Here is a 27,431-nt window from a genome sequence, read left to right on the forward strand (position 1 = left end):
TCTCTGAACTTCTATTGAATCCCCTACTAGATGTGATGAGAATCTCTTCCCCTCAAAGTGTGGCCAAGGTCGAGAGACAATGCATCATCAATGAACAGCAGCTGTCATTACCCTCGATCCTGCTTCTCTCCCACCTCTCTGGCACCCTTGGTCACTGTGCTCCAGCCACTGGCCTGCCCTCTGCCGCTAAAACAAACCCCGCCGGTTCCCACTTGACCTTTGCACTTGCCGCTCTATCTGCCTGAGCGCTGGTCCCCAGCTTTCTGCACCACGGGTCCTTGTCATCGCTCACGCTGCAGCTGTGATGGGACCTCCTCGAAGACGCCCCCCGGCCTGGCTGCCTCAAGTGCCCCATCAGTCACAATCACTCACATCATCGGTTAATTTCCCCCACAGATGTATTACCTTGTTATTCATTCATTTGCTTGCCCTTTGCGTGGCCGCCCCACTAGGAGATAAACTCCAGGAGGAGAAAACTCATCGGTCATGTTCACCAGCTCTTCTGCAATGCCTGGCCCATAACACACGCTTACCAAATATTTGTTGAATAGGCAAACGAAAGGCCTCATGGAAGAAATGCACGCAGACAATAAGGTATACGCATAATGATGCATTTTTATGATTCTCATCGTGGGATCTCTGTTCCCATGCGGACTGAGAGCCGGGCGATGATTGGGAAGGGGAAAAGCAGCACGGTGAGAAACTTTTGAAGGATTCTGCACCCGGGGGGAAAACACCTGGGAAATATTTTATTTTTTAAAAGACAGACTAAAGCGAAAGTGCAGCTTGAAGTAGGCACTAAAACAGAAAGATCATCCGTCTTCCCAGGATGACACCGGAGAACGCAGAAACCTCGGCTGGAATCACAGCTCCCAGACTTGCAGCAGAGGCCTGGCGCGGGGAAGAAGAAGGGGCAAGAGTGCGGCCTGATTCTCCTAGGAGCGGACGTTTAGACACGGACCACTGGGGGGTGGCTGTGGCTGGGTGATTCAGGGCCGCTTGGGGATGGAGACAGCTCTGCCCTTTGGGCACAGAGAGGGGCGAGCGTCTCGTCTCTACACTCGTTCAAGCTGCAGGCAGATAGACACCGAGGGGAATTTCCCATCCAGGACAATCAGCGAAAATTCACTTCTTTCTTTTCCTTTAGTGTTTTCTATAATTCACTCTGATCGCGGCGTCTAGGCAGCCAGAATTGCCTGTTCGAAAAAGGGGTGGGGGCTCTTAAACTCAGAGTTGTTTGCCGAATATTAGTAACGCTATAAAAAGTTTATGTTAATTAATGCTGCATTTGAATAGATTTCCTGGAAGTTTGTAACGGCCTACTATAAAGGCTTTCAAGATAATGTATTGTACAGCGGGCATCATAAACTCCAAAGCAGTTCAAATGTTCCTTTTATGTCTCCATAACTTTCCCCCCAAAGTTACAGTATTTAAAAGATTCAAATGCAGAAATAAAAAGAAAAAAAATTTTCCCCACCAGGGGATATTTTAAATTTTTATATCTCATCGTGATCGATCTCGCGTCTCAGCAGCACTGCACTCCGGCTTGTCTGCAGGCAGAAAGCCGTCCGCACGTCCCGCCAGCTGTGCTAAGGGAGGATTTCAGAGAGGTCGGACAGGTCAGGCACCTCATAGCGTCCGCGTTCTCCTGGACCCGGACTTGATGTGCAGGAACATTCCCTTATCGTTGTTTATCTCTCCAAGTTCGAGCGAGAAGAATCGTTTGCAGTTCGAAGAAGCCCCGTTTTTCATGTTCCACAGGCAGACCAAAGAGAGGGTTAGAGAGCAAGCATTTCAAGAGAGGTCGAATCCAAATTAAACCGCAGCATCTGGGTTTGGGGTGTTAAACTTTAACCCCCAACGTGTGAGACCTCTGTGGATTCTCCCCACAGAACAAACGCCGAGTCTCCACTCCATGCGGCAGGTTCGGAGCACCCGACTGTGTGGCGCTACCGTGAGCTGGGTCATTCAGTGCTTCTGCCAGAGGTAGACAACGGAGATTCCCTTGTGACTTTAAAGAAGGAAAACAATATGTTGCCAAAAATAGATTTTTTAAAAAAATTGTAAATGGCCCTGGCTGGCATAGCTCAGTGGACTGAGTGCGGGCTGCAAACCAAAGTGCCGCAGGTTCGATTCCCAGTCAGGGCACATGCCTGGGTTGCAGGCCAGGAACCCCAGCAACCACACATTGATGTTTCTCTCTCTCTCTCTCCCTCCCTTCCCTCTCTAAAAAATAAATAAATAAAATCTTTAAAAAAAATTGTAAATGGCTTGATTAGTGGCTACAGTGGGGAAACTTAAAGAACGGAAAGCTGAAATTAGTTACGCAAGCGCGGTGCGGCTTCACTCTGCTCCTAAGGCCCGCGAATCAAAGGAAGCCGCTACCGATCTCTGAAAAAATAAACAACGCTAATGCGCGCGCGCTCACGCATACGTGCGCGCACACGCACCCCTCCCCTTTTGCCTGCCCAGTTACACACACAGTGTCATGCGTGTCTGTGGCTCTCAGAGAAGGCCTTGGGAGCGATGCATCTCTTCCTTTTCTCCATTCCCTAAATCCCAGTTATAAACCAGTTGTCGTCGGAACTCTGCGTCCAACCACGTCTGCATAGTCTGTTCCATCTCAAGTCCAGGAAAAGAACACGTTTCCTGGACTTCCGAGCACTAGTATAACGTTTCCATCAAAGTCCTAAGCCCTTGCTGTGACCTTAACCGAAGAGTCTTACTAGAATCTCAGAGTGATCAAAACACATACGTATGTGCATGTGTGTGTGTACACCAGCTTTGCTCACTGACGGAGCCAAATGTGAATGAACCAAGGTTGCAAACCCTTAAGGGAATTAACAACTGTCAAGCACTCAAGGAACTTCTGTGGGAATCTCAGTGATCTGCTCGCTGCAGGGTGACCGCCTGTCACCCAAGTTTCCCAGGGCAGAAGGATTCCCATGACACACGGTGTTTCAGCCCAAAGAGCAGGACAGTCCTGGGCAAACTGGACAGCTGGTCAGTTCAAAAGCCATATAATGAAATTAGCAATGGAGATTTTTTTTTTTGGAAGGTCAAAAATTCCAAATTCCTTTTAGAATCAATGATCCTACAAGGGAAAAATATGTATACTTTGCTATTATTAATCCTTTATTATTATCACCCTGGAATGCAGGTCTGCATGCAAACCCTCTTCGACCACTCAAATCTCTCCCTCTCTCCCCCGCCCATCCCCCTTTCCCCCCACATTTCTTTCAAAATACTGCTTTGAATCCATCCCTTTGAGACGTCATCTAAATATTTGTCGATCACACTTGTCTCCTCCCCGCCAGCCCCACCACCCACCTCCCAATGACAAACACAATTAGCTGATTGAAAAGCACATTTCACGTTTTGCTTCCCTCACGTCCCGGTGATGGGGTCCACGCCGCGTGAGTCGCTCATGCGTGGTCCTCCAGGAAGAGCCAAGAGAGGGAAGGGAAATACAGCCCGAGGAAAAAGTCTATAAAGATTTCTCGCTTTCCTAATCCCTTTTCTCTAATGTTTCTTTGTAAATTTGTCAGATGGGAATGAAATTGCCTCATAACTCTCCAGACGTGAAGAGCATCTCTGAAGAAAATTACGTACTTGTCAAAGCAAGGGGGAATTTATGTTGGTGTTCCTGAGATGTGATTTTATTCCGTCTATTTCCTTTGTGCACATCACAGCAACGAGAGCGACCAAAAAAAACAACAACAACAACAACAACAACTCGTTTATGGGTATTTTTTTTCACTCTGGTGCATTTTTTGCTTCTATTTTTCCCTTTTGTTTTCTTATTTCCCCCTCCTTTCATCTATGTTTATTGCCAGTGACAGGAAACTCCCATACAACAACCCCGTGATGATGGGAGCGATGATTTCTACCAGTGCAAGGCAGTTCGAACGGGCACAGAGATGATTTCCCCGCGGACAGCTCCGGAAGGTGCAGGCTGCGTCCCTGAGTCCTGCCCGATGCCGGCCAGGGACGGTCTGGGCACAAAAGTCTTGTTGTTACTCCTTCCAGGCGGTGGCACGCTTCCTGAAATTAAATTCTTTTCCCTAGATTGCACGTTAGGGCTTGCCGTGCCTGCGTTTTGTTTTCTGAATTTAGAAGCTGCGGAATCTGGCTCGTTCGGGAAGTAGGCTGTGCCTGGCGGAGCCCATGAGCGGAGAACTCAGAGGCGAGCACGCCGGGGTTCGTTTCCCAGCTCCTCAGCTAACTGGCTGCGCAGCCATGTTCCATTTTTAGGAGCTTCGCTTTTCTTAGTTGTTCAGCGGGACCGCCGCCGTCATCGTGGGGCTAGTGAAAGGGTAAAGAGGAAGTCCCCAGAGCTGCGGGGCTGCAGGGCTCAGGAGCCTGAGCTCTGAGTCAGACCGCCTGTACCGTGTCCCGGCTTCTCTGCTCCCCCCTGAGTGGTCCTCGGAAAATGATCAGCCTCTCCGTTACCCCTGTGTCCTCGTCTGTAGAGGGGGGCTGGTCATGACACTACCTCCCAGAGCTCTGATGAGGGCCACATGAGTCGGTGTGACACTCAGCAGTGCCCCTCGCACTGTGTGGCTGCTTGCTGTTTCATTGCAATGGGTACCAAGTGCCTAGCACCCAATACAATGCCCCCCCCAAAAAACGGAATTTATTTATAAAAATTGTGTGTTAATTCTTACATGTATAAACTTCAATCACCTTCAAAGTACTCCCCATTTGATACAATGTACCGATTGGGACATTTTTTTCCACTGCTCCAAACAGTGGAACTCATCACAAACAGTGATGAGTTTTGAACTCATCAATTTTGGTACCTCTGCCTTTGTTTGTTTCATCTCTTCCACGTGGGCAAAACGTTTCCCTCTGAGGACTTTTTTCATCCAGGGAAAGAGAGCAATGTCGCCCAGGGTAAGATAGGGTGCATAGGGAGGGTGGGGCACCGGGTCATGCCATTTTTTGGTCAAAAACTACTGAACACTCAGCATGGTGTGGGCAAGCGCGCTTGTAAATCACCTATTATGAAATGGCAAACATGTTGAAAGAATCTTCAAAAAAATATTCACTGAAGCCAAATGCAGCCTCTCACAACAACGCCTGCTGGTACACTGGTACAGATGGGGTCCTAGAACACCCACCTAGCGGGGGAAGCCTGTCCTACAAGGGGCCCACCCTCCAGAAGATAATGCTGGGTTTGGGGGCTCCCCCCGCTGTATTTTTTCAATACATATTTGCCCTCGCCCTCCCTTTCATAAGCTCCTTCCCTGAGAGCCGGTTTCACTCCCAGAGTTTCTTCAACATCCCGTACCACGCCCATCTCGCAGCAGGGGCTCAGAGAACGGAGGATTCATCAATGGCAAGGCGCCTGGTTCTTAAGGACACTGTGGATTTCGTCCATTTCCCTATCGCTTCACCACACATTTTAAACACTGAAAGGAATAAGGAAAACGTTCTTTTAAATCCCAGTTCGCCTTGGCCAGGTAGGTCAGTTGTTCAGGACACCGTCTCGATATGCCGAGGAGTCAGGTTCGGCCTCCGGTCAGGGCACGTACAAGAAGCAACCAATAAATGCACAAATAAACAACAGGTCATTGTCTCTCTCTCTCAAATCAATCATTTAAAAAAAGAAATACCAAAGGAAAAAAGACAATGGTTTTCTTTTCATGGTCAAGCTTACCAAAAGCGGTTCACGGAAAACTCACGCAGAATGCACTAGCGAACACCGACCACCAGAGACAGCGCCGCGTGGTTTCACACAAGGCAAGACGCTACACGGCAGCCGCACGTGGTCTCTTGAAACCTTCCAGGAGCCAGTTCTCACCGAATGAAAGATAAGACAAACACCGCAGGAATGGGTCTAGACGGGCCAGTGAGATCTTCCCAAAGGGGTTCCTGGAGGAAACCTGAACTGGGGATCGGGCCGTCACTAGCTTCAGGTAAGTGGTGACTAAGGAACCCCATCTCCACGCCTGGGAAAGGAGGTGTGTGTGTGTGCCCCGCCGCCTTCGAAGCCCCGTCCACGGCACGTCTGAAGCCCGGCTGGCGCGGGGAGGCTGGAAACAGCACACAGGACGTCCTCCTTGGCCCCCAAACCTTAAAGCAGGAGAATCTTACCAATGTGTCATCAGTCTTCCACGTGCTTCAATGAAGCCGGCGTCCATAAACATCAGTGGTTTCAGAGTGCGGCGAGCCTGGTTAAGTGTTTTAGGGACCAGTTCACTGCCTTCTGAATGCCAGCGTGGGGGGGAGTGGGGCTCCCAAAGACTGGGATGCAAAGGCAATTTAATAATGATGTTTTTCTTTGGTTACGTAATGTTCGACCATTAGAGTGATCACAAGGCTTCAGGGAAGACCTACCTGCCCCCCAAGTCTGTTTCCCCTGCCGTTCTGATCGGAACATCTATTGTTTATTACCCCCTTTGCTCCCCAGCCCCCAAATATCATTACAATGTCTGTGCGATGATATACGTATGGTTGTTACCCTTTTAATGGATAAAAAAAGATTTAAGTACTTCATTCTGTTGCATTTTGACAGCTGTTAGCCATCATTTTTCCATTCACCTGCATTTAGCAACCCCATAAAGGAAGGCAATCTCAGAAGGAACAGGCGCCCAGCACTGCCGGGTGATAATTCTGTATCGCTCGGGCCTATAAATACCTGACAGGCTTTTGCTGAGTCAGCAGTCTGTGACGGAGTGGCAGCCGTGCCCTTTTATCTGTGTGAGTGTCTCCCGCCACCGGACCACCAGCCCCTGCAGTGAAAATCCATAGTATCGATCAGGCCATTTCTCCACTGTAATTCTTCTGTAGGAAATCCCTGATGACAAATTTTATCTGCACCACTTTTTGATCGCTGGCTTGATGTAAAGGATCTCCAAGGGCAGAGCTAAGCGCCGGGCCGTTCCACGTTATCAAGCAGCCGTCTTATTTACTGAAACTACAATTGTGGTCACAGGCACGCATAAAAAAAAAAAAAGAAGAAGAAGAAGAAAAAGAAAGAGAGGGAGACAGAGAGTACCGGGAGAGAAAGAAACGGAGCCAAATAATATTTCAAGAAGGTGAGGGGAGGGCGGACCCCAGCACGGTTACGAGAGGCCGCGCTGCCTTCGCAGCCACGCAGAGGGGGGGATGGGGTTTGGTAATGGCGCTGAGACGGTGCTGGGCTGCGCCCTGGGACGGAGTTGCTCTGGTTTGCTCCCCGAGCTGCCTCTCTTCTTCTCCCCAGCTTTGTTAAGCTTCTTCCCTCTGCGTCCTCCATAACTTAGGAGAATCTCTTTTTCTGATGGCGTTCATCAGAGATTAGGATCAGGTACGAATCCAAGACCCAGGGGACCTTCCGTGAAATATCCACACCCCCAAAGAGAGAAGGGAAAGGTTACATAAGGCCCTATATCCTTACAGGACTGCTGGGCTTGCTATTTCTGGGCACGAGCGCAAAACTCGAAGAAAAAAATGTCCCTCCGTGGACGCCATACCCTGACATTTCCCCAGCTACAGATTCCAGACTTGTCCGGTCAAACCCCAGGTGGCCTGGGTGGGTAGAAAAATCTCCTCTCCGGGATTTCTTAAGCGAGCCAATCCCCTCACCTACCGTGGCTGGGCCTGTCTACTCGGCACCACGAGCGTTTGGGGGCCAGACAAGTCCTTACTGCGGGAGCTGTCCTGCGCACTGTAGGGTGTTCGGGAGCATCGCTGGCTTCCGCCCGCGAAGTGCCGGTCGCACACCCCCGCTCCAGTTGTCACAACTAAAAACGTCCCCAGACATTGCTAAACGTCCTCTGGAGGAGGGAGGGCAAAGCAGCCTCAGCTGAGAAGCAGCCATCCCTAGGGCACCGGGAGGGGTCAGGAACTGGGGGCGAACGGAAAGAGAGAGGTGTCCAAAAAGTGGGAGATGCCTTGGTATTTCAACTTACAATAGTTGGGCGCACACTGAAGGGAAACACGTGACCACCCTCAACCCAATAATGACCAAGCTGATCTTTCCCTTTCGGGACCTGCAAACTGAATTCTCTTAGACCAAGGCCTGCCCGCAGAAGAGCTTCATTTAGCCAACAACTCTCGTAACTGAACTTGAGCCCATTGGGTGGGACCCAAACTCTGCGGCTCTAGCCAACCCCCACCCTACCTGTGACCTTCACCCTGACTCTCACAGTGAAGAGTTACTCCCTGTCCTTAGAGGCTTCGGTGCCCTAATTCATCCGCGTGGTGATATTTCCAGGACAGTGGCTCTCCACGCGGGACAAACCTGCCTCCCAGGAGACATTCAGCAATATGTGGCTACATTTTTGGCTCTCACAGCTGGGAGGGGAGGGGAGGGACACGCTATGGGCATCCAGGAGGTGAAGGTCAGGGATGCCGTTCAAGATCCTGCCACGTTCAGGACAGCCCCGCACCACAAAGCAGTGTTCGACCCCAAGCGCAAGCAGTGCTGAGGCTGAGAAACCAGTTCTAGCTCATCTCTCCCCCTTTCCTGCTAAGGCTCGAGTGTTTGCATTCGACAGAAGCCAGAGAGAGACTCTTCGGTGTGCGTGCAGAACAGCCTTGTACAGGTACCCGCCTACCTCTTTCTCTTGTCAGGAGACACAAGCGGTTCTTCACCGAAACGCTCCTGCCCTCCTTGGCAGGGTCCCTCAACCTGCTACAGCAGGTTGCATCGCCATCCTTCAGGTCCTGGCCCTAGCACGTGGCTGCTGTTGCCACGGGGAGGCTATCAGGCCTGATTCCCCATGGGAAGTCACTCGGACAGCAGCGAGAGCAAGCAGACACGGGAGAATGCTCTGGGTTCATCTCGCTTCACTCTCGCACATACGCACTTCCCTGCGCAGGGGGCTCGCCCCGCGGTGCTGAGAGGGTGAGCTCGTCCCTCGCACTGGCTGTACCCTATGTGCACATGGAAAGGCTCCCAAACTCAAGGGAACCTTATTAAACAGCTGTCACTACACACGAGTGCTACGTGTCACATATTACCTCTGCTAGCAGTTTTGTCTCTGATCCTGGGACCCTGCCTGCGGATGCCTGCAGGGGTCACGTGGGACCATGGATCGATGAATCCAAAAGGTGTGGGTAGAGGAGGAGTGTTGCCAGGTAAGATACGGCATGCCTGGTTACACTTCATCTTCAGGTAGACAACTGGACATGTTTAGTGTAAGTATGTCCCACAGTTTTGGGAAAATTAAAAATAAGTTTTTTAGCATACGAGGCCTGTCCAGAAGGTATCCAGCCATGTACTATGAGAAATAGAGATATTACATAATGCCATGTAATATCTTCAAAATGAAGACACAAGATATAAGAAACATTGTACATAGGACAGTGACACCTCAGTCCCCTTCAAAGCAGGCACCTTGGGACCTCACACAGTTCTCCCAATTGCCATCAGCTGCCCCGACGTATTATCCTGAATCTCATCAATGGTCTGAAATCTGTGCCCTTGCAAAGGTGATTTTAGTTTTAGGAAAAGCCAGAAGCTGCAGGGTTCCAAATCTGGGCTGTAGGGGGGCTGAGTCACCGGGGTGATTTGATGTTTCACCAAAAAACTCTGCATGAGACGTGATGCGTGAGCAGGCGCATTGTCGTGATGAAGCTGCCAGTCACCAGCTGCCCACAGCTATGACCTTCTGAATCGTCTGAATAATTTCCATGGAGGATGTTCAAGCTGAACACAAAATTTGATGCAGATTTGTTGCTCTGCTCACTCAGTCATTTTGAATGTGACAGCCACACAGTACACACGCTCACTCAACAGTGTCTACCACCCCCACTGACTGGTACAGTGAAGTCGTCATTGTTCACGCATGTGCATTCCAGTCCGCTCTCCTTGGCTGCCAGGTTACTTCAATGTCACGCAAACTGTTCTTATTATACTAACAATGTCTGGACTTTTTCGAGAGAGAACTCATAAGTATGTCCCAAATATTGCATGGGACATACTTATACTAAAAAAAATTAGTTATCAGAAATTGAAATTTAACTGGGCATCCTGTATTTGTATTCGTGAATCTGACAACAGTGGTCTGGGGTAAATTGGAGTGAACTCATTCCATCTTAAAAGATCTGCTGGCTTGCAGATTTGGCCTAATGTTACCATTAGCAAAAGCAGGATTGCCGGATCTTCCGATTTTTGTCGGAAACTCATTTTTATTACATTTATGTAAAATCTGCTGATTTTACAATGCTGACAACTAATTTTTTTTTTAAATCTCCCAATTCCCCGTGGAAGGAAGGAGGCAGGTCTGCAGGCTGCCTCCGGCTCGGGGGTGGGGGCTCACGCTGGCAATAGGAGGAGGAACGTTAGTGAGCCTTTGTTATAAGCCAGCACTTTTGCGAGGGGCCCACCCGTGACTCACTAAGCCCTCCCATCAACTGAGATGCAGAAATGAGTGTCATCACCTCCGTGGGGGACAGCAGGAGAGCGAGGTTCAGAAAGCACACGTATTTTGGCAAAGTTCACGTACTGAGGGGCTCCGTTGGGGTTTCAAACCAGGCAGCCCCCACCAGCACCTGTGTTTCCACTTGTCTCACTGCGCCATCTTTCACAGCTTCCCAGAGGGCGTAATAATAAAAAAACAATAATAATAAAGCTGGTTCTGAGCACACCCTTCCAGACACAAATTATGTCTGCTCAGGGCCAGATGGGATCGGTAACAGCGCCAGGCCAGGTCATACCAGAGCCTGGAGCGAAAGCAAAAACCCTGCCTGTATTTAAAACGTTCATGTTTTATTCCTTATGGATTTGGATTTTTAGCATTAATCGCCTACTTTTCTAAACATTGCACTTAAATATTGTTTGATCTCACTAACTAAGATTTGGGGGCATCCCCTCAAATTTTGCACCCGAAGCAAGCATCTCATTTGCTTTGCCCACCCCTTTTACAGAATAACATTTCCACACGTCTTGATGCCTTTTCAGATCTCTGAGGTTTTATGGAGGGGAGGGGAATGTCTCGTCCTCAAAGGTGCCCGTTACCTCTGTATTCAAAACAGTGAAAAATTAACAACAGCTGAAATGTCCCACAGAAGGGAGCTGGTTATGTAAGGCACAGCACGCTTATACAAAGAAATCGTATACACCATTCGGGTGCTTACAAAGAGGTCTGGCAATGATGGTTAAGTAATAATGCAAAGTGCAGAAGACGAGAAAAATTTATTTTTGCAGCATGATCTCAGCTACACTTTTAAAAATAGAAGGGAAAAGAACAACCTGGGGGAAAGGCGGCTAAAGGTGTCAGTAGCTCTCCCTGAGGGAAACCACGGGTGACTGACTATGTTTTCTTTCTTCTTTAAGGTGGTGCGATGCCCTAAAAAATCAAGCATGGGTTTTAAAATCAGACAACTCTATGCTTGAATTCTAACATATACATATAGCTACACTTGAGGCAAGTTGCTTCACTTCTTCTTGCCTAAAACCGGCTTCCTCACAGCTGTGTCATGAATCATTACGGTCACACATGTATGTGTGGGTGTGGCGGCTACATGCACACGCGTGTGATGACTCGCACAGTGCCGAGTTAGAGAGACAATGAATGGTAGGTTACCAAACATTGTTTATGCTGTTTCATTAGTTGCGAAACGTTGATGAGAAACAAATATATAACAACTATAATCGGAAGGAAAGAAATCCTGTGCCATCCCTAGGACTGAGGAGTGGCAACATCAGGAAAATAACGTGCGTGGAATGAGCTTTGGTCCTGCAACTAGAGGTGAGGAGACCGTCCAGGTACCGGGGAGCGTGCGTCCCAAGGGGGGTGCCTTCTGCTCAGCCCTGGGGGACACACGCTCAGTGTCACTGTGACCTCCCTCGGATTTCTTTTAAAAGTCTTGATTTTCTGCCTCCTATGTAAAATGCTGGCAGTTTGTTCAAATTTTTTTTTAAAAAAATTATCATCTTGGGAGATTCCAAGCAAACATGTTTATGACTCTGGGTTTCTCAGTCTCAGGCACACTGACATTCAGGGCTGAGTAATTCTTTCTTACGGGGCCTGACTCTCCCCCACCAACTGCAGTGACCGAAAATACCCCCAGACACTTGCCGCTGTCCCACAGGACGTGAGACCGGCCCCCGCCGAGAACCACGCGGCTGCTGAGCCTGGCCGGGCTGCGATCACTGCCAGTCCCCGCGTGGTCTTCCTCTCCGCATATCCGCCTCCGCGCCAGCCCTTACCTTTTAAATATATTCTGCCTCGCTGTGCTTTCAGGTCCTTCTTGAAGAGGGAGAAAGTGAGAACAGGAGAGAAAGAACAAAAGCAGAGAATAGGAAAAATCGGGAGAAGTCAAGAAGACAAGAAAGCCTAAGCGAAGAACTAAGTGACCTTGGAAAATAAAGATTCCCAAGGAAAAAATGAGAAACGGGGGAGGTGAAACCCCCTGATCTCAACACATAAGACCCAAGTCGTCATAAGAAGCAAACCAACCCAGAGAACTAACCCTTTTTATTATTTAAGATAACTCCGGGGCCTGCAAGCACATTCCTCACAGAGTGACTCACAACCAATAAAAGTGGGGAAACCAGCCCTGGCTGGCGTAGCTCAGTGGATTGAGTGCAGGCTGCGAACCAAAGTGTCGCAGGTTCGATTCCCGTCAGGGTACATGCCTGGGTTGCAGGCCATGACCCCCAGCAACCGCACATCGATGTTTCTCTCTCTCTCTTTCTCCCTCCCTTCCCTCTCTAAAAATAAATAAATAAAATTCTTTTTTAAAAAAATGGGAAACCAGCACTGGGATACACGTTTGTGAGGTTCCAGACAAATGCTACAGATCATGCTCTATTTGTCTTTCTTTCTGTCGGTCACAAATCCACTCCCGCACTCAGAATGCTCTGACTTTGCTGAGGAGCCTTCATAAGGTCCGTCTAGTATCAGCGTCGCTCTTACACTGAGAGACTCCGTTTTCTGCACTTATTTCAAACACCACATCCGGGCAGACGACTCCACCTTCCCCAATGGTCAGTGCAAATCAGATAGCTCCCCCCCTCTTCCTGGACCCTGAACTTGCCTCATAAACCTGAGCTGTTGAGTTCCCACTGGCAAAGCTGAATTCTTTCCAAGTAGCATTCAGTCTTAGTTGTTGCTGCAAGAAGAAGAAATCCTACTGGGCAGACGTAGGCATTCTGACACGGGGCTAAATATTTTGATACATTAAGTGAGGTGTATTTAACTCCTGGTAATTTATTCCAACCTCTTGGCTCTTCTCCATTCAAAATTTATCCTTTTTATAAGTAAAAGATTTATTTATCTTGTCAGATCTTGAGATATGCATAGGGAAAGGCATATCTTGCCTCCGTGAAGTTTGTCCTAGAGGGTCTGAAGGACAAAGGTGTCAGAGTCTCAGGTTTTGAGCTTCAAAGTCAAGGTCCAGGAAAAAAATAAAATACAGGAAAAAAGTTATAAAAGAACATACGATTAGGTAGGACACGTTTTTTCCCACCCAGCTAGAGGTCGGGGGAGAAAGAGACAAAGCAAATAGATTTCGATGCGGGTGGACCGTTGGTCCCTAGAAACGATCCCCAAACCCCAGGCCCAAACACAAATGCCAGAATAGCCACCAGATGAAAGGCAATGACAGAAATCACAGAGAATTTTGAGGGATCCAAAGCAGAGGGTGCTGGGCTTGGTTCCCTGGGTGACGCTGAAGGAGGTGGCGAGCTTTGGGGGCGGTAGTTCTCAGTCCAGTTGCTGTGAAGCAACGCAGTAGAACTGGCCAGGCACGCCCCCTGACCATCAGGCGGCCTGGGGAAGAAGCTCCAGTGTGCGTGTTTCTGTCCGTGTGCCCAGAACGCCAGGGCTTTTTGCTCTGTGTGGCCAGGAATGATGCAAACGAGGCCAACGGAGCGAGTAGATAAATCAGCCATCTGGCTCAGGACGTGCGGAATGCCACAGCGACGTGCGTGGACTCTGCGCACAGAAACCAAATAGCAATGCCATTAGGTTTTTCATCCACTGACAGCGGACAGATGATGGAGATTAGCCGGTGTGCCCCGTCCCCATCCCATTCCAACCACCCACTGGCTCTGCAGCCTGACTCAGGGCCCCTCTGGATGCGCATGCGTTTCCAGGGCGTCGTGGCTGAATTACAATGTGTCCCCTCAAATTCGCAGGTTGGCATTCCCCTTCCCAGTTCCTCAGAACGTGACTACATTTGGAATTAGGGTCTTTAAAGGGATAGTTAAGGTTAAAGTGAGGCTGGTGGGGCGGGCCCTCCTCCAACGAGTCTCCATGAGAGAAGGCCCTGTGAGCACACAGAGACGCTGAGTGCCTGCACACACACAAGGAGGACCACGTGCAGACCCAGCAAGAGGCAGCCGTCTGCCAGCCAGGACGAGAGGCCTCAGAAAGAGCTAAACCTGGGGACCTCCTGACCTTGGGCTTCCAGCCTCCAGAACTGGAAGAAAATTACTTTCTATGATTTGCGTCCCCAGGTCTGTGGTATTTTTTATGGCAGCCCTGGCAAACTGATACACTGGGAGAGAGAGCGTTTGAAACAGGAAAAACCCTTAATTGAGAAAATGCATGCATCAGTCAGGATAAGCTAGGCTATGCTGTGATAACAAATGATCCCAAACCTTAACGGCCAGAAACAAAGGTTTAATTTTTGCTTGTGAAAAGCCAGCTACAGGTCCAGGCAGCCCTTTGGAGTAGCTGACCTTCGTGTGGTAGCACACCACTGGGGGTTACCTCGATTCTGCAGCATTTGTGTACCCACCTTTCTCCATAACTGAGGGAAGAGGAAGAAGGAACATGGACAATGGCACACCAGCTCCTAAATGCTCACATTTTATTGGCCAAAAACAGTCCTACGGTCACACCTACCTTCAAGAAGGTGGGGGGGGGGGAGGTGTCACCCTCCTGTGCACTCAGAAGGAGGGAAGAAGGAAGAACTAAAAGTAGAAGTAGCATCTCCCATAAACACGTTGACCTGGATTACCCGGAATCAACTGGAAATTAAACAGCCAATTTTCTACTTCATGAGGAAATGGGGCTCAGAAGAGAAAACAAATTTAGTCGAGGAACAATAAAGTTACATTGCTTTCACACCTGAATCAGCCATCTGTGATTCTGAGATTGCTAACACAAGTTTAAAGCCAGGATGGTTAGATTTGCAGGGCTGTGGAATTTCCATCTTGTATCAGTTTTCTATTACCTCGATAATTCTGTATAAAAAACAGACACAACACCCAGTGACTTAAGGCAATATCCAGGATCGTTCTCATGGTTATAGCATAGCAGGGTCTCTGAGAAAAGGTGGGGGGGGAGAAGGAGGAAGAGGAAGAAGGGAGAGGGGAGGAAAATAAAGAAGAAAAGGAAGGGGAAGAAGGAGGAGAAAAAGAAGAAAAGAAAGGAGAAAGAAGAAGGAGGGGAGGGGAGGGGAGGGGAAGGGAGGGAAGGGGGGAAGAGAAAAGGGAACTGACTTGTTTGGAAATAGCACCCCATTACTTCTACCGCATTCTACTGACCAACACCAGCCCCAGGGGCAGCAAACACGTAAGGGTGAAAGGCACAGACTCTACCTCCTAACAGGAGCACCTTGCAAAAGGTATGAGTACAGGCAGCGAGGGAGAACTGGGGTCCTTTTCCGTGCACAAGGAAGGAGCCCTAGTCCAAGGTCCAGTGGCTCTCAGACTTGGGCAAGCATCAGGACGACCCGCGGCACGGGTTAAAAAACAGACTCCTGGGGGCCAGCGCCGAGTTTCCCACTCAGTGGTCTGCAGCGGGCCCAAGACTCTGCATGTTTAACTAGACCCCAGGTGGAGTTAATGCTGACGCCGCTGGCCAAGGGATGACCCTCCGAGAATCACTTCAACACCCTCACCTGCGAAATGAGAAAACCTGAAGCCTTAAAAGGGTCACTGGGTGACTGTCAGGTCTGGGCTGAGGCCAGCAGTAAGCCCCGCCCCTCCAGCCCGGGCTCTCCTTCCCTGATGCGGGGCCCAGCGCTCTGAGTCATTGCCTTGCCTCTGTTCACCTCTGCCTTGGGTACTGTCATTACTTTTATTATCGTCATTAGTGATGATTAAGAATTTTGAGGCACGACAAGGTGTTTAACGTTCTAGCCGGGGCATATTAAAAGCTCTGGGCCCTGTCTGAGCGGCAGAGTCTCAATCACAGCCAGACGTGCAACCCTCTGGCTGAGGAACCCCCCGACGATGACTCTGAAATGAAGCGGTCCCTGTCACCTGAGCCATTAATCTACGCAAGAGGTCAAGTGCGTCCCTATGAATCACATGTGAGCCCAGCGTTCCCAGGTGAGAGCGAAGTCCATCTGCATAGCCCCCAATCTAGACGGATGGCTTTTATTACGTCTCTTTGTTGGCCACCACGAGGGACAATCTCCATAAAAGTGACATGACATTCATTTCTTTCTCTCTGTAACCATGCTACATAGCAGATTCTCCTAATTATTCTCTTTACCTATATACCTACTTCTTGGACCGTAAGGCCTTTGTGGAATCCCTCACTGAGTTGCTTTAATGGCATGCCCTTGGCGTCTCCTGAATGATACCACAAGGTACTGTCCCACGAAAATCACCATCCTATTTGTTAATTCCTCTATTCTTTGATGTCCCTCTGTGAGATGCCTTTCCAAATTCAGGTTTACACAATGCTTTGCATCCCCTGAGGGGCAGCAATACTTCGGATTTTCTTGGTAACAAGTGTTATGTGACCAGTTGTGCCAACCACACCCTTTTCTCCTTGGCTGCCAGGAAGCTTGGAGCCAAATTTAAAGCTCAGTTTTAGTTGAGCTTGGTGATTAGCATACTAAATTCTTTTTAGATATATTCTTGAGTTTATATTTTACTTCCTTTTTTTTCTCTGATCCTAATTGTCTATACTTACTTTTATTGTTTCATTTTGTTACTATGTGTGTGTGTGTGTATTACCTCATATTTCTTTTAGGACAAAGCAGGTGATAAATAGCATGAACACGTTCTCTGTTTTCCTGAGTAAAATCAAACAATTGACTAGATATGACCCAACAAATGCAAATCCTCCTCGATTAAATTTCTTGGTGTGCGGAGAAGCAGGGAGGAGTGCGGAGGAAATGAGACACCTCTGTTGTGGGGGAAGGAAGAAACAGATCTTCACACACACCCGTTTCTGTCTCATGGGACTCAGACGTTTTAGCAAAGCCAGAAGTCAGGGTGAGGAGCCTACTCCGTGCCTCTCCGAAACCCCTGTCTGAGCCGCTGCCCCACACAGGAGTCACCGCTGATAACCCCCAACGCCGCAGATTGTCCCGGTGGGCTTGGCGGCTTGCTCCCCCCTGCCACGGCGCTGCCACTTTCCAAGGGTCGGGGCCAGAGCACTCGAAAAACAAAATGTTCTGGTTAGAAAGCACGGTGCAGTGTTACATTACCCAGATGCAAGATTTATGATGTGCTTATGAGGTTAATCGGGACCGGATCCAGAGGAAACGGGAAAGAAGTAAAAAAAAAAAAAAAAAAAAACAAACACCTTTGTTCTTACTTTTAAAAAATCCCAAGAAGAGTAAGTTTTTTTTTTTCACTCAAAATGGTACTTTAGATATCTTGAGTGGAAAAAAGGTGAAAATTTAAGCACCGGATATGTTGATGATGGTCCCTTTTTTGATGAAGACGGTGACCGCATATCCAGAAGGTCAATTTTTGGGTCATCTAAAAACACTTGTGTGTTTCTTGGACCCCTTAGCACACGAGCCTCTTAGAAATGTTTCTCCCTGACCCTCACCCTGCCGTGTCCCCGAGGATGGGTAGACGACGGCAGCCGTGGGGCGATGTAACCAGCAGGAGTGTCTCTCGGAGGCAGATAGAACCAAGTGTCGCCAGCCAAGGGTGGGGGTGGAGAGTTAGCACAAACCCGCACGGGGGGCGGTGGGGGGGGCACCAAAACTTTCTCCTCGTCCTGCGACAGTCCCTTTGTCTCCATCCTTCTCAGCGGATGCAGAATCGTCGAACACGAAGGGATCAGCTTTCCTTTTCTGATTTAAAAGTCATCTTTGCAGCATTTTGTTGAGAAACAGAAAAGAAAAACTCATCTCTCATTAAGGATGATAGGAAGGGCCTGAGACGCCCTTTTTCCACTCACCTTCTCATGGCGAGAAATGCTGTAGCCGGTGTCACTCAGATGCAGAGTAAAAGGTCAGTTCTTCCGCCGGGAGCCTTTGTAACAGGTTAGAACACACTGCCGCCGTGACACCACCCAAAGCAAACCGGGGGCCGTCGCTCCGGCCGGCCCGCGGTTTGGGTCTCTCTGTTCTATGCAATGGAGTTGCTTCTCCTGGGACACTTGTTCCTCTCCCTTCTCATCATCTAGGCTTTCTCTGGGCTTCGTATCCGAAAGGGTTAACTCCGTCTCGCCCCCAAGCCAACAGATCCAGCCTCATCCGAGCCCCACGGCACAGTTGGCTAATTCCTACCATCTGTCTCCAAGCCCCCCACCTCCGGGGAACTTGCTCAATCCTTCCTTCATCCCTCCCCACGGGCTGCCAGGAGCCGCGTGTCCCGGCCAACGTGTCCAGAACACCCTCTCGCCGTGCCCGCGTGTTGTCCACACATCTGGAGACAGACGGTGAGGGGTGGGGGGGAAGCGGGTGCAGGTCTGGCCTCAGAAGACCCACGCATTCATTCATCCGGCGAATGCATATTTATTGAGTGCGATTTTCTAGCGCGCTCCTCGGCGCTGAGGACACTTGTAAATAAGCCGTCCGGGAAGCCTGCTCCTGGACGCTCGCAGACTTTCGGGGGGACAGGCCCTAAATCAAGGCTACGTGCCACGCTTGTTGTTTGCAGGTGTGAGGAGGGCCCCAAAGGAGGACAAAACCCTTAAGGACGTGTCACGGCAGGACCGGGTTTCGTTTCAGGACGGGGGTCTAGAAACTCTCCTCGGAGATGCTCCAGGGCGAGAGAGGAAGGCGAGTGAGGACGGCACGCACTAAGGCCCTGCGGCAGCGGGCGGGGTGGGGTGGGTGAGCGGTTTTCTAGGACTTCAAAGACCAGCACGTGCTGACATTGACCGCAAGAGGCCTCAGGGAGGTCCCAAATTCACGCGGCACACCACGTAAAGAGCAACGGGGAACCACAGAAAGTTCTGGTAGCTGATGTGGGGGGATCACTATGTGAAAACCAGAGGTAAGGTTTTAAGAGAGGATTTTGAGGACGTCTGAAGTATTTTCAGACGCTGGATCCGCCGGCCGCCACGGAGCTCTCTGAGCTCCTCCCTCCAGCCTCGCCCGCTCTGCTGGGCGACCCGGCCCCTCGCTCCTGCTCTGCCTCACCAGGGCCTTCGCACGTGCTGTTTCCTCTCCCCCGCCCAGATCGGGACGCGGCTTCCCCTGCCCCCCCCCCCACTCCACGCACGTTTCTGCTCGAGCGTCCCTCCTCCAGCAGGTCTTCTCTGAGAACTGGGTCTGAAGAAGTGTACCCCGGCCACTCCCGGCCTTCTCCCTTGCTCTGTTTCTCCTGAGCCTCGTGCCTCCCTGAAATTAGGTAGACACCCCTTGGTTCTTCAGTTGTGCTCCTTCTGCCAGCCGCTGAGCCCCACCCGGGGCGGGGCAGGGGGGCTCCTTGTCAGTCTGGTTCACTGCTTTAATGCCAGTGCCCAGAGTTCTGGCCTCGGCGGGCACTCACCGACGATGAGTGCCAGGGGTGCCAATGTTGATGATGAGCTAGCCAGGGGTGGGTCGAGGGGGACCAGGCTGGACGCAAGGCATCCGCTCAGGAGGTGATGTGGAGTAACTGAGTTGAGAAGGGTCTGATTTTTTTTTTAATGATTCATACAACAAACACTAGCCATGCTTTACTCCGTGCCCAGAACTGGGCTGGGATCTGGAGATAAAACGGAGAAGGGCAGGTCAGATTCCCAGGGCAAGAGAGTTTACAACCTCGGGGTCCGTAGCACGATGCAATGTGACAGGAAGTGACGGCTTCCATTCAGTGCACACTCACTAAACACCAGATACCGGGCTCGCTGTTCCGTGCAATCACCCCTTTAGCTCAATTCACACATCGACGTTATGTCCATTTTACAGAAGGGGAAACAGAGGCACAGAGGTGAAGTCTTTGGGCCAAAGCCGCACAACTAATGAGCGGTGGGGAGAAGATTTTTAGTCAAGTTCACAGGGCTCCAGAGGCCACGCCGTTGACCGACACGTCCCCTGCACCGCCCCAGTAGCCTCAGGAAGGGAGCTGTGTCTTGTCCACATGTGTGTCCCCCGTGGCACATTTCCTGGCAAACAGGTACCCACTGATATGACAGGTGTAGGAACTGACGGTGGAGCTCTAGGAATCGTGTGTCTGCCTGGAGTCGCCGCACCTACCCCCTTTCCAGGTACGTTTCAGCACCTGAGAAACAACGGGTCTGCGTTTCCTCTCTCCGCTAACAACGGCACCACCTGGCACTCATCTGGCGCTTATTAAGTCAGCACTGCACTAAGGATTTCGCATGAATTATCTCATTTTATTTTCGCAAAAAAAACCCCAATCCCAAAGTGTAAGAACTATTACTATATCAGTAAGGATTTTTTTTTCAGATTCAAGGGACTGAACTTTCATTTAAACTGAATCATTTTTTTTAAAACCTCCCAACTTCAGGAAATGCTTTGAACATGACTTTCAGAGGGACAGAAATGATTGGCGCTCCAAACGGAAAAGTCCCCCCCACAGCTGCCTTCCAGCGGGGTGCACGGAGGGCTTCAAACGGCTTGTGGGCAGCGTGTCCTGAACCAGCCACCGCGACCAGGGAACGGGGACGCCCCATCGGTCGGGCCTGGCCGTGTGCGGTGTGAACACGTCGCAATAACCAGGGAGAGGCTCGTGGTCCTGGGACAAAGTCACTCCTGGCCAAACCACAGGGAAAGGAGGGGAGGCCAGTTCAAAGAGGAAACGGGCTTTGTCACCACCTGAAGGGGACAGAGAGTGTGGGGACAGGTGGAAGCAACAGGTGTCCCTTCTCCACAAGGCTCCCACCTCACAAGCAGACGTGCTCAGTCACGCAGGTCACACGCAGACCGGAGAGTCCCCGTGGCCCATGCCCAGACACAGTTCACTCACTCCTCTGCACGCCTGACTACCCAGGTATCTGTTTCCACGAGGTCTGTGAGAAAGGAAAAACTTCAAAACCGCTGAGAAGCTCAGAGAAGGCTGAGAGAATCACCACATGTTAGCGCTAAAAACAATCTCATAAGTCACTGGGTTTAGGGTTTTAAAAGATGATGAAGTCCCAGAGACGCTGGGTACTCTACCTGAGGACGCACAGCGACCTAGACTTGAATATAGGTCTTTTTGTTTTCAGTCATTCATTCATCAAACACTGATTGCACAGCTGTATTTTCCCACCACTAGGCTACGTGCTGGAGGCAGAAACGGAAGGAAGGCATCTTCACTGGTATGAAGTTTACAACCTTGTGCGTCATCTGGACCTTACCCCGAAGCTCTTTAAATGTGACACAGAAATCTCTCTTGAACTACAATGCTTTTATTCTTATTAATGGTTTAAAAAAGTCATTTCACTTACTGTGAACTTAACTATGCACCAGTGCACTGAGCACATTACCCAGGTCAAACATCTTGATTCTGCCAAGATGCCCTTAAAGACCAAAACACTAGACACACAGCTTTTCCAGGCGTGGCATTCAGGCACTGCATTTTCCCCCTTGTTAGCTGGTATAACAAAGGCAAAAATAACAATGGCTTAAAGAAAAAGATATCATCCCGTGAAAACAGCCTGAGGGCCGGCGTGCAGGCTGGACACTGAGTTCGCTCTGTGGTAGCAAGAATACAGGCTCTTCTTCCTCTCTAGATAGCTGTCTTCCTCAACAAGCAACCTCTCCCGGACTGAGAGAGCTGGTCCAGTCCCCACCATTCACATCTGCATTCAACCAGTGGGAAGGGGAACACTGGAGGAAAAGCGTCCCATGCCTTAAAGATCTGGTTATCTCTTTTGCTCACGTTCTATTGGCCACACCCAGCTCAAAGGAGGTTGGGAAAAATACTCTTCAGCTGGGCCACCGTGTTCCTAGGTAACACCAAGGATGCCACTGGTAAAGGATCGAGGGAACCACGGACATTGGGGACAACTAGGCGCCTCTGTCCCAGGCAGCATGAAGGCGGTGGCCAGCATGGTCACAAGACTGGGTGCTCATAGGGAGTAAGGACAACGCTTTACTCATCTCTGCATCCTGAGGAACTCACACTGGGGTCATTTCCCATACGGGGGGGACCCTCAGAGAGTCAAGGGTGACAACATATGACTGAATTTACACACTTAAGAAATAAACCTATATAATGTCTTTCCCCTTTAAATATAGCAGACCAGTCGTTACTGTAATGTAGTCATTACCGGACAGAGCTGCTCCTATACCTGACTATGAACTCCTCGGACTCCCTGGTGTGGGGATCAAAACTCCCCCCAACGCAGTCGAAAAACACCCCCCAAAAAACTCAGGCAGATACCGAATGGCAGAGAAAGCACTGACTCTGGGGACCGAAAAACAGATTTGCATCCTCACATAGCTGTTTACAAACTTAGTAATATTCCGAGTTTGTTTTTTCTGAACAGTGGTTTAGTCAATTATAGAAACTGTGAAATTAATTAGTACCCACTTCACATGGTTGTCATTAGGGTTAAATTAGAAATTATACATAAGATATTTGGCATAGTACCTGGCACAAATCTCTATTTATTGAGCTCTTTATTGGTATAATTATTGTCATTAACAACAATAATAATCATCAGCAGGGTGCTAAAAAGACCATGTATAACAAGAGCGGCACAGCTAACATTTCTGAGCGCTTTCCGAGTGCCAGGCGCCTTTCAGAGGGCTTTTCGAGAGGTTATGTCATTTCATCCGTTCACTTCATTCCACCCCTGTGAAGTGAGTCCCACTGGCCTTCCCATTTCATGAGTAAGGACAGTGAGCCGCCTCGGAGTGGGGTGGGCGGCCTGCACGGTGCCCCCACTGCCTGGTATTCGGGGACTGTGTCGTCCTTCCGTGGCGTAACGTGCTTCTTCCGCCAGTAGAATACGGGAGCATCGGAGGGGTGTGCGCAACTTCCATGATCCAATTACAGAAGACTGTCCCCTTTCATCTGGAGAGCAGGCGCTCTCCCTTGAGGAAGCTGATAAACGGAGCTGCCGTGTCAGCGAGGTCACGGCAAGAAACGGGGAGCAGCCTCCAGCCAACAGGGTGAGAGCTCAGGGCCGCACTAACCGCGTCGACTTCCCCCGAGGGAGCCTGGAAGGGGGTCTCGCCCACCTGAGCCTGTGCACGAGGCCACGGCCCCAGCCGCCACCTTGGTTCTGACCCCGGGACAGACCCTAAGCCAGAGGATCCTGTACGTAAGCTGTGCCCAGGTTCCTGGCCCAGAGAAACTGCCAGAGGATAAACATGTGTCGTTTTAAGCCGCTCAGCTCGGGGATAAGCCCTTAGGCAGCAGTAGATAACGAACACAAGAGGCTATGCAACAGGCCTAAGAATTTTTTTTAAAGCACCGGCCTGCAACTCAAGAGGCCGACTAGATGTCCAGTGTTTCGTGGGTGGGTGAGGGTGAACCCTCAGCATTTAGCACAGAGCCAAGAATGGTGGGGAAGGGGGTTTGAGAAACGGGCACAGCCTGGAAAGAGACTCCAAGGTAACAGAATGAGGTGCGGTCCCCTTGACTGAGCGCTTCTAAGATGTAACTTGTGTTCCTGATCCCTGGGGGCAGGCCGTTAGGGCGGTGATGCTGAATGCAGTAGAACCAGGCTGGGGTGGGGCCCGAGAGCCGCATCTCTAACCAGCTCCTGGGCCGTGCAGGGCCGCGGGTCACAGGCCCGGGGGTCCCAGGCCCGCACTGGGAGCAGCGGAGGTGGGAGCAGCAGCCCTTCCTGCTGCACCAAAGAACCGGAAGTGGGTGCTCCGGAGTTGACCGGGCCGCTAGGTCTTTTGGCCAGGGTCTGGCTAGGTATGTTACAGCATGTGCATAATATGATGCAATAAACTGGAATGCTGTGTGATATAAAATCATGTTTACACATAATTTATCTTTTCTCGCACGTAAGTATCCAAGAACATATTTTAATGACTGGCACTATGTCGTCACTGGCCAATCAAAGCAGACGAAAGCCGTGAATGGCATGACCATAATGATGTGCAGTAACTATGTAACATATTTACATTTATGTACATGCATGTGTATATAGACACATACACACATACATAAACGCACACATACATAAATCTACACATGAACATACACACACAGCATGTGTGAGCACGAGAACAAGAGTCCAAGAACAAACACGCTTAAACTCTAACTTCTCAGCAGCGAGGGAGCTGGACTCCTGTGCCTTGCATGTGCCACAGCTTCCTGCTCGGACAACGGCACCAAAGCAGGGCCCACTGTGCCGCCGTACAGGGGGTCACGGTCCTCGTCAGCAGCACCCAAAAGAGCAGAAGCTCTTCCTCCAGGCCACACCCGTCCCACAGGGAAGTTGTGTTTGGCTTGAACAGTGTTTCGCATTGTCCATAAAGACTCACTGCCGTTATATTTTTTCCAAAGGAAACCCCACATGAAAATCCGGGCTGGGGGCTTCTCTCAAAAAAAAAAAAAACAGAATGCCAGGGAATGCTGAGCCCACATCTCCCCATGGCGGCCACTGGCTTGAGCTGTGGGCCTGTCCCCCTCAGAGGGGACAGGTCACCCGCTGTCCTGCCGAGGGCCCTGGAGCCCTCGGAGTCTGCCATCCCGGCTTCCGTGCCTCTGTTTCCCGGCCGCGGCTCTTTCACGGTCCGTCCGCACATGGGACGGAACACGTCTCGCTCCTCGGTCGGTCTCTGGGGGCTGCCTGCCCACTGCGTCTTACCAAAACAACCAGCTTTCTTGTGGGACTCCGCTTCTTTCCGCCCCTTTATGTCCGCCTCGGGGTGCGGGGGCAGAACCACGTCCGCGCCCCAGTCCAAGTGCATCCGTACAGGGCGAGGCCCTGCCATCCCCGGTTCAGCCCCGATGTCCTCCAGCAGCCTGCCCACCTGCCTGGCTGCCGTCACCACGGGACGGGCCAGGGGCCTTGAGAACGTCCCGTGAGCACAGGGCCGTAGGAGGGAAACCCTGCGTGCTCTCTCTCCCCGCCATCAATCCTCCTCATGTAAACAGAGGTTCCCCGCACAGAAGGAACCCTCAGGGGCCGCCTGTCTTGCTCTATCTGGACAGCTTTATGATAACCAGGCCTGGGTGTCAAAACCCCCAAGCACGTGCATGCGCCTTTTCATGTAATCCGCCGAAAGGGCTCCTGACTGCTACCTGCAAACACACGGACGCTTGAGATGAAGCAGCTCCGGTTAAAACGCCTGTAAGTCACACGCGAGGTTAAGCCGGGGTCTGCAGGTAAGTGACAGATAATGGATACAAGTTAGGTGTTTGGGCTGCTTCCAGGTCCCAGTGTCATTCATAAAGGGTGTTCCAAACGTATGCATGAGAAGGGTCCTCCGTCATGTAGGTTAAACATACACATTCCTAAGGCTCCTCCTTCTGGGGGTCTCAGAACACAGAGGATGGAGCCAAGCAAGCGCTCCTGCTGTTAGAAACTTGCCCCAGGTGATTCCGATCATCAGGCGGGGCTGGGAAACAGGCGGCTGGACCGGTGGGCAACAGGCCCGGCCGAGCCCCCGGCGCCCCGGGAGGCTCTCTGCAGCGGCCAGACCAGCAGGCACATTTGGAAGCCATCACTGTGGCGGCGCATCTCAGACTCAAACATGCGCGGGGATCGCCAGGAGGTCTTGGGAAAATGCAGATTCTGACTCAGCGGCTCTGGGAGGGGCCCCGAGACCCTTCCAGGTGATGTTGCTGCTGAGAATCGGCCAGGACCCGCCACGTAGTTCGGGAGGCCCCGTGGGAAGGGGAAAATGCAGGACGCCTGGTACCCTCTTCTACCGTCTCCCTTTCCATCTGCCATGAGGGTTTTTTTTTTAATTTGCTTTAGAACGTCGCACTCCCCTGAGCGTGGGATGCCGGCGGGCTGAGTGTCCTGGGGCCAGCCCCACTCCAGGGCGGAGGGCAGCGGTCAGCACGGGGCAGTGCTGGGGAGTGGGCTGCCAGGGACCCCCCAGGGGGCAGAGGGGCGGCAGAGCCAGTGGGAGCTGAGGCTCCACGTCCCTGGCACAAGTGGCATTTCGTCGGACTCCCAAAACGCAATTTTAAAGACAAATGCAAGGATTTCAAGGTGGTGCCCCCAGAGCATTGCGCCCCATGCGTGGGGTCCCCTCCTGAGTGCAGGATCCTGTCTTTGCAGTGGTTGTGTGCCCATAAAGTGACCCCCCCCAGGCAACCGCCATCAGCACCCAGAAAGACAAAGTGTTCTTTTCTTCGGTGACTGACCCAAACCAACAAGCGACACTTGGGGAAATTATAAATACTGTCTCCTGTAAAGGAGTGTTTACAGGTCCATGAAAGCAATGGGAAGACGAGAATGACTTTCCTGTAAAGAACCGCAGTACCCTCCCTAAGACTGAAGGGGGCGGTCTGGAGTAGGGGCTACGGTACAGGCTCTCGAGTCAGACAGGCTGGGCTCACATCCCGTTCCTACCCCTCATCAGCTGTGTGACCTTGGGCGAATCACTTCATGCCCTTGTCCTTCCTCTTCCTCGTCAGCAAAGGCGGATGATGAAACTATCAACATGCCCACCACATAAGAGCCTTATCGGGATTAATAAATTGATTCCTGCAAGGAACTGGGAACAAGAACTGAATGTGACCTTTATTTACATAGAGACGCTACAGCAAAGTTGGCAAACGCGGGCCCACGGCCAACCACCTGCTTTTGTAAATAAAGTTTTATCGGAACACCTCTCCACCCATCTGTGTACGTACCACCTGGGGCGGTGTTTGTGCTGCGGAGCCCGAGTGGGACAGGTGCAGGGCTGAAACGTGTACTCCCGGACCCCACGGGAGAGCATGGAACCGTGACTTTCAAGATCTGCCTTCAAGAGCCAAGGGTGTCCAACAGGTTTTCACAAGGTGGCTGCACCTCCCATTCGCTGAAACCGCATCGAAGTCCTCTTAAAACTGGAAAGAGTGCACACGCTCCCTCGTGTCATCTGTCGCCCATGGAGGCCACCGCCGTGCTCCTCTGAACAGCCAGAGAAACTCAGTTTTGCACAGACCTTGGAATGAGCCACCCAACTCGCCCGGGAAACGCATCTGAAGGACTTAAAGAGGCATCACGGTTTGAGAAGGCTGTCACCCTGCCCTGGTCTTTTTTGAACGTTCTGAGCGGCATGTGTCCACTCCCATAAATTCACACAAGCAAATGCACAGGTACGGCACATGCCCAGCATCAGTAGCTGAGTGCCAGGTGGAGGTGAGGAGCACCTGTGCAGAGAGGGAGCAAGGACACAGATAGCAAGGTATCCAGAAGGAATACTGTTACCCAGTTCCTACAGCTCACGTGCTCCTCACACCACCAACTCAGTGAGATAACTATTATTTCCATCCCCATTTT

This window comes from Phyllostomus hastatus, unplaced genomic scaffold (assembly GCF_019186645.2).
Source record: "Phyllostomus hastatus isolate PE091 unplaced genomic scaffold, TTU_PhHast_1.1 phas_contig_17, whole genome shotgun sequence".
Taxonomy (NCBI): Eukaryota; Metazoa; Chordata; class Mammalia; order Chiroptera; family Phyllostomidae; genus Phyllostomus; species Phyllostomus hastatus.